This window comes from Humulus lupulus, chromosome 7, assembly GCF_963169125.1.
Source record: "Humulus lupulus chromosome 7, drHumLupu1.1, whole genome shotgun sequence".
NCBI classification, from domain to species: Eukaryota; Viridiplantae; Streptophyta; class Magnoliopsida; order Rosales; family Cannabaceae; genus Humulus; species Humulus lupulus.
Genome location: NC_084799.1, coordinates 167,669,906 through 167,675,130, shown reverse-complemented (window position 1 = coordinate 167,675,130; position 5,225 = coordinate 167,669,906). Strand labels below are relative to the sequence as shown.

The 5,225-nt window shown below is 42.2% G+C and overlaps 1 non-coding gene across 1 annotated transcript; it reads left to right on the top strand.

Annotated features, from left to right (window-relative positions):
* The first annotated feature begins 1,931 nt into the window (after positions 1 to 1,931).
* Positions 1,932 to 2,038, top strand: LOC133793066 (small nucleolar RNA R71). Its single transcript, XR_009874528.1, has one exon. It is a non-coding gene; the product is annotated as a small nucleolar RNA R71 (small nucleolar RNA).
* The last annotated feature ends 3,187 nt before the right edge of the window (positions 2,039 to 5,225 follow it).

Here is a 5,225-nt window from a genome sequence, read left to right as displayed (position 1 = left end):
CCAATTCTACATTTGACAGGTCAGCTGACACAATGACCGGTAAAGTTTCATTCTCTCCCAAATAAGCATATTTCAAGTGATCTGGGAGGACCTTTAATTCCAACGGTGGTGGCTGCTGAATGGAGGTTAGCGGTTTATCAGTCGCATCCGCTAATTCTTGGAACTTTTTCCAATATGGTAAGAAAGAGTTGATCCAGTTTACACATTCTCTGATCTCAGCATCCTCATCATCATCGCCCTCATCACCCAATAATACTGCCTCTAAGGCATCACTGCTCATCCTTCTCTTGGAGATTGCCTTTTCTATCATATCCACACTAAAGCAACTATCACTAGCCACCGGATACTTCATAGACTTGAAGACATTAAAGACCACCTCATCTCCTTGAACTCTCAACTTAAGCTCTCCTTTGTGAACATCAATAAGAGCTTGGCCTGTGGCTAGAAATGGCCTACCAAGAATAATAGGAACATCTGTGTCCTCCTCCATGTCCAGAACAATAAAGTCAGCGGGAAATATGAACTTATCCACTTTCACAAGAACATCCTCAATAATACCTCGTGGATGTGTTAACGATCGGTCTGCGAGCTGTAAAGTGACAGTTGTTGGTTTTGCCTCCCCCAAACCAAGTCTTTTAAACACAGATAAGGGCATCAGATTGATACTTGCCCCCAGATCACATAAGGCGTGCTTACATTCAAATTTGCCAATGGTGCAAGGTATGGTGAAACTCCCCGGATCTCTCAGCTTTTGGGGTAACTTCCTTTGTAAAATAGCGCTGCACTCTTCAGTGAGTGCTACAGTCTCATAGTCCTCCATTCTCCTTTTCTTTGACAGAATCTCCTTCATGAACTTAACATAACTGGGCATCTGCTCCAAGGCCTCCGCAAAAGGAATGTTTATGTGCAGCTTTTTAAACACCTCAAGAAACTTAGAAAACTGTTTATCAAGGGTATTCTTTCTAAGCCTCTGAGGGTATGGAACTCTAACTGGCTGCTCCATAACAACTGGGGGACTCTGTTCTGACTTCTGATGGTCTTCAGTAACCCTTTCTGAATCAGACTGTGCACCCAACTCTTTTTTATGAACCACTGCCTGTGGAGGTCTAGGTTGCTCTGTTTGCTTCCCACTCCTCAGAGTAATTGCCTGAACTTGCTCCTTGGGGTTGACTTCAGTATTACTAGGCAAGTTTCCCTGGGGTCTGTTATTGAGCATATTGGCCAACTGCCCAACCTGTGTCTCAAGGTTTCGAATAGAGGATCTGGTCTCAGTCATAAATTGAGTCTGAGTGTTAGTAAGAGTCAACAGGGCAGCTTGCAGTTCATTAGGTCTCTCAGGTTGAGGCATTGATTGTTGAGGCCTAGGCTGCAGTGATGATGAAGCTTGATTCATAGGTGGCTAAGGCATGTTATTCTGAAACTGGCCCTGAAACTGAGGTTGTTGGCCTTGATTATTCTTCCACGAAAAATTTGGATGATTTCGCCACCCTGGATTGTAGTTGTTGGAGAATGGATTATTGAGCGGCCTTTGAAAGTTTCCCACCGCTTGAACTTGAGCATGATCCATTGGGGTGTTATTATTACAGATAGGGCACTGATCGAAAGAATGAGCACCACTACACATTTCACACCTCACTGCCATCTGAACCGCATTAGCAAATACACTGCTCTGTTGCAACTGCTTAGTCAAAGAGGCTACTTGCACTGTTAAAGCAGTGATTGCATCCAGCTCATGCACCCCAGCTACCTTTCTAACTCCTGATGATCTTTCCTCTGACCACTGATGGTTGTTTGTAGCCATGTCCTCCAGCAGCTCATAAGCACCAGTTGCGCTCTTGCTCATAAAAGTGCCACCTGCTGCAGCATCAATAATGGTTCTGGTTGTCGGACATAAACCATTGTAGAAGTTCTGTACTAGCATCCACTGTTCAATGCCATGATGAGGACATCTTCTCAGGAGTTCCTTAAACCGTTCCCACGCCTCATATAATGACTCTCCGTCATTCTGGAAAAAGTTATTTATCTCTCCCCTCAATTTAGCAGCCTTTGACGGAGGGAAGAATTTGGATAAAAATTTCTGAGCTAGATCTTGCCAAGTGACAATGGAGTTTGGCTGCAGAGAGTTCAGCCAACTTTTAGCTCTGTCCCTTAGAGAAAATGGGAAGAGCCTAAGCTTGATTGCGTCATCACTCACCCCATTATATTTGAAGGTTCCACACAACTCCAGAAAGTTGGACAAATGGGTGTGAGGATCTTCAGAGGGCAACCCATTGAATTGCACAGAGGACTGCACCATTTGTAAAATAGCAGGCTTGGTTTCGAAGTTGTTGGCCTCTACAGCTGGTGGGCGTATACTATTTTGTACTCCCATCAGAGTGGGTAGCACATAATCTCTCAGGCTCCTCTCAGCATTGGTCTGAGCCTGAACCCCTTGTACAACTCCTGGATTTAGACCATTCCTGCCATCCCCATCATTTTGTGCCATCATCACAGAATTCTGGGCCTCGCTCTTATTCTTTCTGATTTGATTGCAGGACTTTTCAATCTCGGGATCCAAAGGAACAAGTGTGGCTTTTCTTTTTCTGCCACGCATATACCAAAATTCACCTGAGATAGAAAAATTTAGCAACTAAACAGATTAGAAGCAAATAAATTAAAATCAAATTAGAATAAAAATTAATTAGACTGATATTGATAATTATTTTCAGTCCCCGGCAACGGCGCCAAAAACTTGTTGCGATAATTTTGCTATGCAAGTGCACACAGTCGCAAACTCATAATAAAATGGTAAAACCAAGTATCGTCCTCAAGGACTGAGTTATCAATTACCAGTCAATTAATTTCTTGTTCTATTTGATGAATTGAAATTCTTGATTTTTGTAAAATACAGCAAAAGAACCAGTAAAGTGCAGAAATAATAATCGACAATTAAATAGAATAATAACTAATAGTAAAACTTTTAATTTAATCACTGAGAAACAATTAGGATATTCAATCTCATCAACTATCCTCCCTATTATTCCCTAATGCAAAGTGTGAATTCTTCTTATTTTTACCTAATTCAATTAACAAGTTGATACAGCAGCCTATAATCATACTATGAATTATAAACTCAACCTAGGTGACAATTTCCTATATTTCTATGGTAAATTGAACCACAAAGGTAGCATTAATTTCCACAACTTAATAATAGTTACACAATTAATTCAGATACTTTCGTTCTAAATTAAAATTTTGTCCAATATAACCATAGCAAAATTAAATCTCACTTCTCAAATTTTGACTTAAAAACATATGAATATGACTAAAGATGGCCAATCAATAATCACTCTATAAGAACAGATTATATGGAATTGAAGAAGATTGAAGAAGAAGGAAATTAAAATTGCATTAGGTCATAACAGAGATTCAAGAGTTTCAATTGAACATCCTAAACAGAAAATTAGTTCATAGTCATAGTGCTAATCACAACAGAATTTAAAGATAACATCAAGAAGAAAAGAAAAACATGTAAAAATACTCTAAGCTTGAGCCTTTAAAACCAGAACTCCTCCCTTCGTCCGTACGTACCCTTTTCTTCTCCTTTTTTGTCATTTAAAACCTAGGATTTCAGATTTTAAAGAGGCGGGCCGCGGCTCTACATGCACTATGCCGCGGCCCGTATCACAATTTCTGGGCAGAAGATCCTCTGAATGCCGCGGCCCTCTGAAGCCATGTCGCGGCCCGCATCGTCGCTTTCTGGGCAGGGTGCCCATCTATGCCGCGGCTCTATCTAGCCATGCCGCGGCCCGAAGACTTCCTGAAAAACAATGCTTCTGTTTCCCCCCTAGCCGCGGCTTCACTTTGCTCATGCCGTGGCTCTTAAGGGAATTCTCAATTCTTCAAGTTTTCATCCCAAAATTTCACCAACAGTTCCAAATTGTGTTGAGAACCATTCTTGATCGAAATATAATGGAAAACTTGGTTATTTCTTCCCTTTCTTTGGCATTTTCTTCCAATGCTCAATTCTTCCTGATATTCACAAAAACAACCAAACAAAGCATAAACCCGCGCTAAATGAAGGAAAAACAAAATAAAAGACTACTAAAAACATCACCAAAACATAATAAAAACTAGACTCAACAATAAATACGCCAAGGCTTGAAGCCACTTCTCCACACCAAGACTTGCCTAGCCTAGTGGCATTCTCTCCAACTTATTTTCAAGAGTTCAAGGGTTTTATCCTCCTCCAAAGCATTCTTGAGGTACCCCTTCTTTTATTTTCGTTATTCATCTTCCTTTCTTCTCTTTTTTTTTTTTAATAATTTTTTTTTGTTTCCTTTTCTTTTTTAGCTTTGTGGTGATGCTGGGCATTCTCTTGCTCCTACGGTCTTGCCCCTGCTCCTTCGCAAGTCTATCCTTGTACCCCTTCAGCTTTGTATTCCCACAGGTATGCCTCCTTACTCTCTTCTCCCTTTTGTTTTGCATTGATTACGTGAGGGTAGAATTGATGGTTGCACGAAACTCATTCTTCAGAGTCTAACATTCTTTTCGTATAGCCTTTCCAGTACCCATACATAGGCCCTTTTCTCATACCTTCACACGCATGTTGTAGATATAGAGTCACCCTTATGCGTATACTCCTTCGAGTCTTAGCTGGTCCATGGCGTCTAGGCGATGTCCCGGTCTGTCCAATGTTGAATTTATTAAGTTGTCATCCTCCGACTCAGGGGTCGACGCGCGTAGACCCTCTAACCGCGGGGGTGTGCGGGCGCTATACCTCCGGAGACTGTCTTACCTCAGACATAAAGCGTGCGGCCTGGAGAGGGAGCTAGAATCCCATCCCAGGGATGCGGGTTCTGGTCTCTCCCCCCAGCAAGCGACATACATTTCCCAGCTACAATCAATCGTCCAGGATTGCCTTTCTGAAATTGCTTGCCTAGAAGAAAACTTGCCCCCTGAGCCTTTTTCCTTTTGTCGTGATGAGTCTCCCGATCATAGGGATTCCTCCTTCGAAGACGGTAGACGTGAATTGGTTGAACCGGAGTTCCTTTCCATGGTTTCGCCCGTTCTTCCTCTCCTATCCCATGTCTTGCGCCCTAGGGTCAAGCAAAGCGCTGGTAGACATAGGACATTTGGGGGATCTTCCAGGACCCTCAGAAAGTCTGTTGCTCATAAACTGCCTATCTTTGTCTAGGTACCCGAGATGTCGAAGAGAGCCTTGGACACTTCCGATGAAACCGGGA